General features: G+C 38.7%; 1 long non-coding RNA gene across 1 annotated transcript in view; it reads left to right on the top strand.

The window, feature by feature from the left end:
• The first annotated feature begins 4,054 nt into the window (after positions 1-4,054).
• The window catches only part of LOC146502698 (uncharacterized), a 358,388-nt gene continuing 349,347 nt past the window's right edge, over positions 4,055-13,095 (top strand). The window contains exons 1-2 of the long non-coding RNA XR_014869459.1: positions 4,055-4,758; positions 5,011-6,483. This is a non-coding gene — a long non-coding RNA (uncharacterized LOC146502698). The remainder of the gene's footprint in view (positions 4,759-5,010; positions 6,484-13,095) is intronic.

Raw genomic sequence — 13,095 nt, 5'->3', positions numbered from 1 at the left:
CGCATAGTAAACGTCGGCAAAACTTTGTTAAATTTGGGTCTTAAATTCCTGCCAGAATATCTTTGTGTTCATCTAGACAGGATCAGGTTTCACAAATTGAGGGACTAACTTGTCATTATATGTACTGTATTAGGCTACAGTGTGTCATGTTGGAACAGTTTGATTGGTTGTGTGCCACTGGATATTTTTAATCTATAAAATGTGCTGCGACTCCAAAAAGGTTTAAAATAGCTGCTCCATTTAACTGTTTAACCTGTTTTAATCTGACCTTTGACCTATTAACTTAACCATCACTCACTATATGTCCTTATTTTCCATTTTATTATAAACTTTTACAATTTCAAATCTTTTAAAACCTTGTACTCTTGTTTTTACCTATTTATTCCTTGTAACCAAAATAAAACTTGTAACCTAATATTTTCATTTCATTATTCTAATTATCCTATTTATCTTGCCATTAAAAACCTTCTGTAATCTTAACTTTGATCCTCCTTGACCAAATTTAACCTATCCTTTATTTTATTTATCCTTTAAAACCTTGTAATTTAATCTTAATCTCTTAATTTAAATTTAAAATTGAAACTTAATTTAAAACCTTTTTATTTTCTTTTTATTACCAACTTGTAATTCTAACTTTTATGCATTAAACATGCATATCTTAAAAACACTCTTTGACTGAGAGAACTTTGATCCCTCACTTCTTAAATTTAAATTCGGTTTATGTCCAATTTTAGTATAACAACAGGCCCTCTTTACCTTTATTTTGAAAGCCTTCTGTGAGTGCGACCTGGAATTAGTTGTCTCCAGTTCTGGCATCTGACAGCAACTCCGTCAGGATTCCTTCCAATTCTCCTTTTCTCCTTTCTTCCAACCAAAAAAAAATTACATCAGGCTCACCAATTTGTCATGTTCGATATCTTCAGAAGGAAGTACAGGAGAAATATCTGATATTTCACTCCCAACCTCTTATCCGCTCCTTTTCCTTGAATGACAGAGACAAAAACACCTCCCTGCCTAGGCTTGATCATTTAATATTATCCTACTACTGATTCTATTTATGTAGTTCCACGCATTGTGTTCAGACTCCCTTTGTCCCAGAAAATATCCTTCTAAGTGTTATCTAGTGTGATGTAAGCATTTAGCAAAAAAGAGACACTCATTTATGAAAGACATAAGGTTATTTGTTACATATGTTTATGTCACAAAGGTAATACACATGATACTATAAATATAGACTGTTATTAATTTTAAAGATTCACAGTTTAAATATAATTAACTTCATTATGAAACACTAAATAAATACTTTTATTTCAGGTGTATATGCAACTAAGGTAACTCATTAAAATGTAAAACGTAAATTAAAATGACTTAAAAAAATATGGAGAAGACTGATGAGTCATACTGACCAAATACTTATATCCTATGCAGATGAGTCAAATTAAAGCAGTCAACAACAGCTTTCACTAAAGAAACTGTTTTGTGTTTCATTACCTCCATTTCCCATGACTGTCTGTGTCCCATTGCTGGATTCTCCAGAGACAACTTGCCAAGCAGCACGGTCTGCACCCCCTGAGTTTGTAGTGTCACAGCCATTGCCTTCTGAGACAGTTCATCAGGTATCCAAACTAGCTGATTCAGACTGTGTTTTTTTTTTTTTTTTTGCCTCAATCAGTTCGCTGTTTAACTATTGTGGCCACCTCAAAGTCATCTCCTCCACCTGCGCCCTGCACCCGTACCAGTTCCTCGGGTGGGGAAAGCTTGTATCCACTGCGCCCATGCCTGTTCCCAAGAGGAGAGTGGCCAGTCTTCTACGTCAGCCTCACCCACCAGTGGAGCCAGCTGAGCACCCTGCACAAGGCCCTACAAGAGCAACCAGAGTCTGCTCTGTGCCCTCCATACCCCAAGTGGCTCCGTCTCTGCTAGAGGTTGCCCCATGCTAGAGGTAAAATGGTTAATGGACTGGTTCTTATATAGCACTTTTCTACTCCCTCTGACCACTCAAAGTGCTTTACACAACTTGTCTCATTCACCCCTTTGTATATATTGTGTCCGTCTTCCATTGTGCTTGGTCAGAGCGTAGTGTTGCTCCATTTATACTACTGTTCTGTTCCCCAGTTTAGTTTCTTAGTGTTCTTAGTGTTCTTAGCCTAAGATATTTTAATCAGCTTGTAGTTTCCCGTTTGTTTGCTTTTTTTTTTTTTTTTTTTTTTTAATTTCTGCTAATGACAAGTTTTCCTTAGTTGAAGGTACAGCTATCAGTTTTTGTGTCACAACAAGCAGACAACAAGGAGATCATATAGTTGGTGTGTCCATTTTTAATTTTTTTATTTTTTTATGAATTGTAGAAGGACTTCACATGCCTTTTAAAATTGATTATGCTTGAGAACTTTTTCCAGAACATTTAAAAAGGATTCTTTAGTCCTATAAGAGCAAACCTTGACATTTCACATGTTAGTGTTAGTGTTTGGAATATATTTCAGGAAATATTATCAGCTTTGATGGAGGTACTATGTAGTCGGTGATACTGAACAATCATCTCTGTGCTTTAAACTTAAAGGTAAAGACCCTGCAGTATTTTACAAAGAACCCCTGTCTATCCCATGATCCCCTGTATAGCACTTGGCAGCGGTGAGGAGGAAGAACTCCCTCCAGCAGAACACTAGGCTCACTAGGGGAAACAGAAATCAGAAAAGAGGAGCGGGGTTATCAGCAAAAATCAGTTCCATAGATATGGCAACATCCAAAGTGGTTGAGAGAGTAGACAAAAAGTTAACCTTTTTTGTTTACTATTGTTTTTGTCAGGTTTTTTGCCATTTAAAAAAAAGGAAAATATTTTTTCCATTTTTTGGTTTGAATTTTTTTTTTGTGTTTTTCTTTACCTACTGGTTATGTTTTTGCTAGGAAAATGGGAAATTGGTAGAAGGATTTATTGTAACATGTTCAAACATACATGCAACCTATGTTAGGTCAAAATAGAGTTTCTGCAATTCTAACAATCTTGAACATCTGAGTGTTCTTAGGCATACTTTCTGATTCTTTAAACGGTCTTCAAAAACAAAGTCTTCTAGCCTATTGTAGGACATTTCAGATCTCTTATCTAAATGCTGCTTGCCTGTTGCTGTGTTCTCAAGTTGCTGTGTTGTCAAGCTGATCACATACTGCTTGAATAATTTTAAGATCCAGAGTATGGGGAGGCTAATCCATGACTGTCATTCTTCCACTGTGTGTATTTTTCTACCAAGGTATGAAACTGCTGCCAAGCAAGCACTTCCCAGATGCATGATGAATCAAAATCTGATGGCACTTTGTTTCAATGTTTCATCATTTTTGACACCTACACACCGGCTGAACTGGAGCTAAAAAATCTTGACAGAATCCCCTGACCTCTTCTATATGTACAGCAATAACAATTCAAAACAAAAATTTCAATTTATAACCATCACTCCATAAGAGTTGTTGCCACTGATTTTCAGTCCAGTTAATTTAGCATAAATCAATTTATTTATACAGCACCAAATCAAAACAACTGTCGCCTCAAGATGCTTTATATTGTAAGGTAGCCCCTACAATAACACATACAGAGAAAAACCAAACAATTATATGACCCACTATGAGCAAGCAGTTTGGCGACAGCAGGAAGGAAAAACTTCTTTTAACAGGAAGAAACCTTCAACAGAACCAGGCTCAGGGAGGGGCGGCCATCCGCTGCGACCACTTGGGGTGAGAGAAAGAAAACAGGACAAAAGACATACTGTGGAAGAGAGACAGAGATTAATAAAGAAGTGATTAAAACAAGCATGATTCAATGCATAGAGGTTTATTAACACATAGTGAGTGAGAAAGGTGACTGAAGAAGAAATACTCAATGAATTATGGGAATCCCCCAGCAGCCTACACCTATGGCAGCATAACTAAGGGAGGATTCAGGGTCACCTGATCCAGCCCTAACTATATGCTTTAGCAAAAGCAAAGTTTAAAGCCTAATAAAACTTTTCTTTTCCTTTTGCCCAAGTAGAGATAGTGTTTGTCTCCCGAATCCAAACTGGAAGCTGTTTCCACAGAAGAGGCCTGAAAACGGAAGGCTCTGCCTCCCATTCTACTTTTAAATACTCTAGGGACAACAAGTAAGCCTGCAGTGTGAGAGCGAAATGTTCTAATGGGGTGATATGGTACTATAAGGTCATTAAGATGAAATGATGGTTGATTATTCAAGAACTTTTATGTGAGAAGCAGGATTTTGGATTAAATTCTGTATTTAACAGGGAACCAATGAAGGGAAGCCAATGTAGCCCTGTCTGAAATTATTCAGGCTTACGGGTTAAAGAACTACTGTTATAAAAAATGGTTAAAATATAAATAGTTGATAAAAGATTTAAAAATCATATGCTTTGGTACCAATGTATTTCATTTACAGTTAAGAGTCCAATAAATAAAAGGGTTTCATGATTTAGAGTTCATTTTCTGTGCAGAATAAATATGTTGGGGTGTAACCTAAACTTATTTACCCATCTAATGTCAGTTACCTCAATGTTGTATTGTCATTGGTTGTTGTGCTGACGAGCCAGTCAATGTCATTCTTCTCTGCTATGGGGGCGGGACGAGTGGTAATTTTTGTGTGAATCTGTGGGAGCGGACATAGAAGCTAAGTCCAAAGAGAGAGATGTCATAAGGCAAACGTGGTGTGGATTTTACATCTAAGTGTATCATTGAGGTCGACTACCCGTGGTCCTAATATTACTTATTTGTGATCTGCAAGAGGTAAATGAGACTGTGTGCCTTGACATTTGTACTGTAACTATTCGTTATAGTGGTAAAATGGCGTGATATGTGATGCTAACTAGCGGCTTGCTAATTAGCGCAGCTTACCGCGTTATGTGCTGTGATGCCATGCTGTATGTTTAGCTCTGTGATTTTCAGTCAAAGCATGCTAATACTAAATCATTATGTGATAGCATTTGGTATTGTAGGATACCAACATATTAAAACACTCAAGTGTTTTAATATGTTTAGAAGCCGAGGGACGCTCTGAAAGGAGAGGGAGAGAGAGGTTTCTGCCCGGATGGACCCTGCTGTTTTCTCGCCCCTGACTGTCTTCACTACTGGTGAACTAACTGCTAACTGCCCGTTTCTGATTTCCCCACTAACAAACTCATTAGACTCGTGAGTACTAACTGACACTAAAGTGCACGTATTTTGTTTATGGCTCAGTTTGAGTGAAGCGGCCATCAGTTTTAGGCCTCATCGCACCCGAACTTCGAATCAGGCCTGCAACAAGCACTGTGCTACCGGTGTAGTGTGGACAGGTTAAAGTGTGTGTGTGTGTGTGTGGGCCCACTGTTACAAATTTGGTTTAAATTGAGTAAGTGTGTAGTTGTAATCAAAGGTTGAAATTCATCCCTTTTTAAAGGTGTGAGCTGTTGTAACTGAAATAACAGTTGGCACCTAAGAAAGAGTTATTTTGTTTTGATAATCTTTTATTGAAAACCCATGTAGTCACTTTTACAGTATTTTTGTTTGTTTATTCGAATTCAATTTATTTTATAAAAGTAACTGTTTATTTTATTCATTTCTTTGCTGTCTAAATAAATACCCGGTGAGGGATTTAATTTGTGTAAAATACAGTTGTGGTGGTGCTTATTAATTCAATTAGAGGGTATTGGGTATCATTATTAGTAGCACTACAAACCCAGGCCCAGTCTCATTGTACTAAATACTCTAGCTTTACCATAGCTACGTGGGACCTGGGTTACACCAATATAGGAGAAATATGATCAAATGCTGGTCAAAGATTACACCAAGGTTCCTCACAGTGTTACTGGAGGCCAAGGTAATGCCATCCAGAGTAAGAATCTGGTTTGATACCATATTTCTAAGATTTTCAGGGCCGAGTACAATAACCTCAGTTTTATCAGAATTTAGAAGGAAAAAGTTAGAGGTCATCCAGGTCTTTATGTCATTAAGACATTTGTGCAGTTTAACTAATTGGTGTGTGTTATCTGGCTTCATGGATAGATAAAGTTGGGCATCATCTGCATAGCAGTGAAAATGTATGCTATGCCTTCTGATGATACTGCCTAAAGGAAGCATGTATAGTGTAAACAGAACTGGTCCTCCATAATTAACCTTAGTGTGTGAAGAGAACTCCCCATTTATGTAGACAAACTGGAGTCTATTAGATAGATGTAAATATGATATAAACAACTGCAGTGCCGTACCTGTAATACCTACAGTAGGGCTGCACGATTTTGCATAAAATGAGAATCACGATTTTTTTGCTTAGAATTGAGATCACGATTCTCTCACGATTTTCTTTTCCAATATAAATATTTATTGCACTTATTAACTGCACATCAACTTCGTAACAGTTGAGACTGAACATAAAAACAATAAATAAACATAAAAACAACAAATGTCTCACATTTTGTCGTTGCCGCAAAATGTTGTACTTCTTGAAATTCCGTCTCCACCGTTGTTCGACACTGCGTGTATAGGGCAGGTAGTGCAACAATAGAAAAATAGTTGCGGGACGGCACTGTGTAGCGTTTGTTGGGTGTTGATCATTTTCCTGAATCCCTCGTTTTGCACAGTGTTGATGGGAGCCATATCTTTGGTCAGGTGATAAGTAATAGCCTCCGTAATTTCTTTGTGCCTGCGGGAGTTCGACGGGTATAGGGAAGTGCTGTATAAGGTTCCCGTTATTGATGTTTGGGTTTTTGACCGGGACGGATTTTCTCCAGTCACTTTCTCGTCATCCCTGACGTGTTCTCCATTGTTTTTTCCCTGCCAATTTTAGCATCACACTGCACAGCTTCTGTATCACGTGGTATAAGGCTTCGCCCTCGTCATTTGTTGAGCAGGAAGAGTGAGCACTTGTTTTCATGCAGATTACGTCCCGGATCAAAATGAGGTACAATCGTCGTCTTTTTTTTTTTTTTTTTTTTAAATTGTTGTCATTTGGATATGAGATCACACAAGTATGAATTGAGATCACGATTTTCTAACGGTTAATGGTGCAGCCCTAACCTACAGCGTGCTCTAATCGTTCTAATAGAATATTATGGTCAACAGTATCGAACGCTTCACTGAGGTCTAGCAGGACAAGCACAGAAATGAGTCCACTGTCAGAGGCCATAAGAAGATCATTTGTAACCTTCACTAAAGCTGTTTCTGTGCTATGATGGGCTCTGAAACCTGACTGAAACTCTTCAAATAAGCCATTCCTCTGCAGATGATCTGCTAGCTGTTTGACAACTATGCTTTCAAGGATTTTTTCGATGAAAGGAAGGTTAGTTATTGGCCTAGCTAAGACAAATGTGACCTTTATTGATGATGGGTGACAGTAACACAAAGTGATGGTGAGAATTACAAAATAAACTAAACTGGGAAAGCTAGTGAGCAGACCTGAAATCATACACAAAGGGGAGACATGAGGCGAGGAGCAGAGAGACGCAGACAAAACCATGGGAAGCAGACGACCTGACGAGGAAGAGAGCTAGATGCACACTATAAATACACAGACACACAAGGTAATCAGGAAATGACACTCAGGGGGAAAACATAGCTGAAACTAATGAGCAAAACGAGACACAGACCTTCAAAGTAAAACAGGAAATAAACAGACTGTTTTACAAACACAAACTCAGAGACACAAACAGCACAGAGGGGAGAACACAGGTAGGAATAATAAAACACAAGAACCAACCCCTAAGAACTAACTAACTAATCAGAAGAAACTAGAAAATAACAATTAACTCAAAACGCTGAGTCAGCAGCCCAGGACCATGACAACTAGTTAATGTTAAATTAAGTTTTGTCTTTTAACTTTAAAGACAAAACTCCAAAACACAGACTTAACAATGTGGTGTATGCTGTACAGTGCAGCGAGGAATGCCCAGACCTCTACATTGGAGAGACCAAACAGCCACTTCACAAGCGCATGGCACAACATAGAAGGACAAGACTCAGCAGTCCATCTGCATCTTAACACAGGAAGTCCCAGAGAGCAGCCATTTGGCTTTTCTACGTTTAAAACCCGCCAACCAGCCAAATGGCTGGTAGGCTTTTAGCTAATATCCTGAACTGAACTGTGAACTGCTGCTTTTGTTATGTAAATAAGGTGGTGCTGAGCCACTAGGGTTAGGGTTAGGGGTTAGGGTTAGGGTTGGTTTGGGTTACCCTAACCCTAACCCACAAGGAAACTTGTGTTTCTGTTTGCCATCTTAGGGAGAAATCAACACACATGGGTGTATTTCCTTTGTTGCTGAGATTTATTGATAAAAACAGTACAAAAAAACAACAAACAAAAAACAACCATTTGTACACATATTTACAAATAATAATAAAAAGTGAGTGAGTACATTTCAACATTTTCAGCAATCACTCACTATCCTGGCACTGCCATGGTATCTGTAGTCTGTATTTACCACCTGTGTATTCGTAGCAGTGAACACATCGCACAGTGGCATGATTGTTCTTGCATTTGTGTAAAGGACACTCTTTCGAGGATGCCAATGTTAACATTTTGGACAGAGAGGACAGATGGTTTGAAAGAGGAGTGAAAAAAGCCATCTATGTCCACTGTGAGCGACCATCTTTGAACAGAGGTGGTGGTTTACGACACCAACTCTCTGCCATCTATAATCCAGTTTTGAGTTCCCTCCCCAGACGCCTTAACGCCCACTCACATCCTGGGCTATCTGACCTCAGGAATCCGCATGATAAGGTGGGGCCAGGTTTCACAACGCGCTCACCCGAAACCCTGGCTGATTGGGACCCACATCCAGTTTCACACCTTGGCTCAGGCGATTAGAGGATTATCAGGGAGTCCTTTTGTCCCTCTGTGGGGGGATATTCCCACTAGGTTTAAATCTGGGACTCCCCACCATTTGACCTTAGAACTGAAGAAGCTTCTCGGATGAGAGGTGAAACGTCTTCAAGCAACTTAAAGGAGTCCAGACGCTTTTCTTTGCAAGCTCCTTTGACTAAAGGAATGGTTTGCTCAACAGCCCTCTGACTTTTTGTCAGCCTGGCTACAGTGTTGAAGAGAAAACTTAGGGTTGTTCTAATTTTCTTTAATCAGTGAAGAATAGTAAGCTATTCTAGCTTTACAAAGGGCTTTCCTATAAAGCAACAAACTATTTCTCCAGGCTAAATGATGCTCTTCAAAATTTGTGACAAGCCATTTCCTCTCCAGCTTACGAGTTATTTGCTTTAAGCTGCGTGTTTCAGAGTTATACCAGGGAGTCAAGTACTTCTGATTTGAGGCTCTCTTTTTCACAGGAGCTACAGTATCCAGAGGTAAAATTATTAACAAGATAATCAACCTCTGTTGGACTAGTGTTCAGGTAGCTGCTCTGCTCTGTGTTGGTACAGGGCATTGAGGATGATAGCAGTACGTGAACTATATTCTTAAACTTAGTTACAGCAGATGTCTACTGAGATGAAGTCTGCAGTCTACTGTTATCAGGAAATGGTCAGACGAGAGGGTTTTTAGGAAACACTGTTAAATGTTCAGTTTCTATGTCATATGTTAAAACAAGATCTTGAGTGTAATTAAAGTGGTGGGTGGGTTCTTCTACATTTTAAGAGAAGCCAACTGAGTCTAATAACAGATGAAATGCTGTGTTGAAACTGTCATTTTTAGCATCTACATGGATGTTAAAATCACACACAATAATTTATTTTATCTGTGTTGAGCAGTAAATCAGATAAAAAGTCTGAGAAATCAGACCCCCTTAAACTCAGTGTAAGGCCCATGATTGTTTTTGTCATGTTCTAGTTGAATTATGGATTTTTCCGTGGTGCTGGTGGTTCTACCTCTGGGCGAAGTTGCCTCATCTCCTTGTACAAGCGGCACCTGTGAGTAATTAGGCTGCAGGGATTTAAGACCAACCCTCACCACCATTACTTGCCAGACTGTCCGCTAACCATTGTTTGTGAAAGTCGTCATAGTTTAAAGAATCTAGTTATAGCTATTCTTGTACTGTGTTTTCCTCTATTCACAGCAATCCTACGGATATCATTCGTCTCACTACCATAATTTACCTCTGTTCAGCTGCTGGTTCGCCCGCTTAACCCACCTGCCAGCCTCTCTGCCCTGTTCTCTGGAAATCACCGATCTCTTGTTGGAACTTTCTCTACGACTCACTCAGACCACCTGCCCTCTACGTCTTGCCTCCGCCTGTGAAAAGTAGGACTGTTTCACCATTTGCCATTTTCACTTCAGACCAGCGTCTGGATTTGGGACCTGACACCTGTCTCTCTCATTTCATTGATTGTGAGCATTCCAGCTCCACTTCCCTGTCTAGTAACTCCCTTTTCCTGCACCTTTGGGTTCCTGTACTGGATGCTACCCAGAACCGGGTTTCCTGCACTCCTGTTCTCATCAGCCGAAGAACTCACTCTCTCGACTCATTACCTGGTTGCTAGTGTTGCTTGGTTCATGATGTGCTTGTGTATTGTGTCATGTTTCTCATAGTATTGATCCTAGGAAATAGCTCATCATAGTGTTATCTAAGGTCATAGTTTGCTCTGTAGTCCTCTCATTCACAGTTCATAGTTAAAACACACTTAACTTTTCATGGAATTAATTCTCATTGTGTCGCTCACTTTATTCTTTGTAAATAAAGTCTGGTTTGCATTCATCCCTTGTGCCTCCAAGTGTTGTCTGCTCCGTTCACCTATGTTGGCTCCCCAGGGTTGGGGTTTTCGAGCTAGGGTGGCCAAGGCATTGCATTAGGCTTTCAAAAACTGCATACTGCAGCCTTTTCTCCCAGAACACCTAGAACACCACTACATATCACTTATTCCATTGGTGTTATTTTTCACTGTAGAAGCTAGTACAATCAGCTTTAAAGAAGAAGGAAGTGGAACTCTTAATTCCAACACAACAACAGTGGTGATGCATTCTACCTTTTGACATATCATTTCTTACTCGTACATACTTAAAACCTGAATCTCAGTTCATGAAAAACTCTAAAATAGCCAGCTAGTTTAAAAGCCAGTCTTATAACAGGTATGTCTTCCACAAGCACACACTTAATAGCTTCATTCTAAGTAAAAAAGAAATCTATGCACTTAAATTTCAACAATATTTATAATTAAGCACAATGACACAAAGCACTATTTGTTTTCACATGGAAAGTCCCTTTCAATATCTCATGCCAGTGTAACTGCAGCCAAAGTAGGCACTCTTCCATCAAGTGCAGTGCATTAGCTTCCAAATAAATGATTTATAAATCTGCAACCCATTGCCTGTGATTGCAGTACAATGAAGAAAAAAGGAAGAGTGGAGCTAGAGAAGCACACCTCTAGCTTTGTTTTTTGTCGTTTTGTTGTTGTTTTTTTCTTTTGTTTTTTGCCAAATGGAGTAAGATAGGCACATTTAGCTCTTTGGCTTGACAAGTAGAATACAGTGCTGAACTTAAGCCTGTAAAAGCACAAGAGAAGGCTGTACAGCAGGGATTTCTGCAATGATGGAATAAGTGGCTTCTCTTGGCGGTAGAGCATACAGATCACCTGTCCCTTAGACAATACTCTGAGATGAATTTATATATTTATTTATTTGGTTATTTGTTTACCGGTCGACCTCTCCTGATAAAAGCTGATAAAAATAGCTCTAGCAGGAGGGCTGTTTTTTTTAACAACAGGACCATTTTCTGCCAAAAGGACAATCCATTTCCGCCGTGTTATTGTTCTACAATATCTAAATGGACATGCATGACTTTCAATAATGCTCACTTGTGTTTTTACCTTTAAATCATTAATTGTATACAGTATATTTATACAATATACAGTTACCGTGCCTTGTAACGGAAACCCCAACAAAAAATTGTTGTTAATTTTCTTCCTGAATATCTAATTCATCAAATACAGAGATGAGAAATCTGTAGTACAAGTACCAAGAAATGCATAAGAAATGCATCCTTATGATGATGACACATTGAGGCAACTGCTGTTGTGATTTGGTACTATATAAATAAAACTGAATTGAATTAACACAAAAAAGCATTTGACAAAAAATGTTAGATGTTTACCTAGGATAGGTAAACATAAAGTATAAAATAAAGTATGTTGATCAAATTTTATTGCATTACAAATTAAAAAAAATTGCCCCCTTAGTTGCAAAGGTGAAAAGAGAGCTGAAGCACAGAAATTTTAGCATTATACAACTTTAGGAGTACTGATGACAGATTAGAAAAAGTTGGATAGTCAGAGTAGACAGGAGTCCTGTCATATACAGTGGTGTGAAAAGGTGTTTGCCCCTTCCTTATTTCCTTTTTTTGTATGTTTGCCACACTTAAATGTTTCAGATCATCAAACAAATTTAAATATTAGCCAAAAATAACACAAGAAAACTGAAAATGAAGTTTCTAGTGTGTATTATTAAGGGGAAAAAAATCCAAACCTACATGGCCCTGTTAAAAAAAGTGATTGACCCCTAACCTGGTTGGGCCACTTTTAGCAGCAAAAACTGTAGTGTTCATTTTGTTTTGCTTAAGCCATTCATAAGTGGACTTATGGTCGACAGTATCAGTGGACTTTACTGTTTTGGATCATTATCCTGCTATAGAACTCAAGTGCACTTTAACTTCAGGTCACGAACAGATGAACATTCTCTTTTAGGATGTTTTGGTAGACAGCAGAATTAATGTTTCCATTTACTACAGCCAGTCTTCCAGGTCCTGAGGCAGCAAAACAGCCCCATACAGGCCACTAGCTCACTTTGAAAAGCCAAGTTGTCAATATAGGGAATACAAATGTTATCCCGAAAAACTTCTAAACATTCTTCTGGAAGGCTGCTGGAGCATTCATGAGGTCAAAGGGGATGCAGATCCAGATTGTGTACAATACATCATGCACAATAAATGTCTGTCAGTCAGGATGTATTTTTCTGTTCAAGGGTCTGTAATTAATCCTTAGCCAAAGAGTACCGTCTTCTATATGGACATGCACAACAGGTGAGAAGTATGAGGAGTTTGACTTCCGAACCCAGCCTTGTGCTATTAGATCATACAGGTAATCCTTCAGTTCCTAGTACAAGGGACTGGGCACAAATTACAGAGAGCAGCATGTCGCCTTTTGTTAAAATATTGA

This window comes from Neolamprologus multifasciatus, chromosome 15, assembly GCF_963576455.1.
Source record: "Neolamprologus multifasciatus chromosome 15, fNeoMul1.2, whole genome shotgun sequence".
NCBI lineage: Eukaryota > Metazoa > Chordata > Actinopteri > Cichliformes > Cichlidae > Neolamprologus > Neolamprologus multifasciatus.
This window is presented reverse-complemented; position numbering and strand designations above follow the sequence as displayed.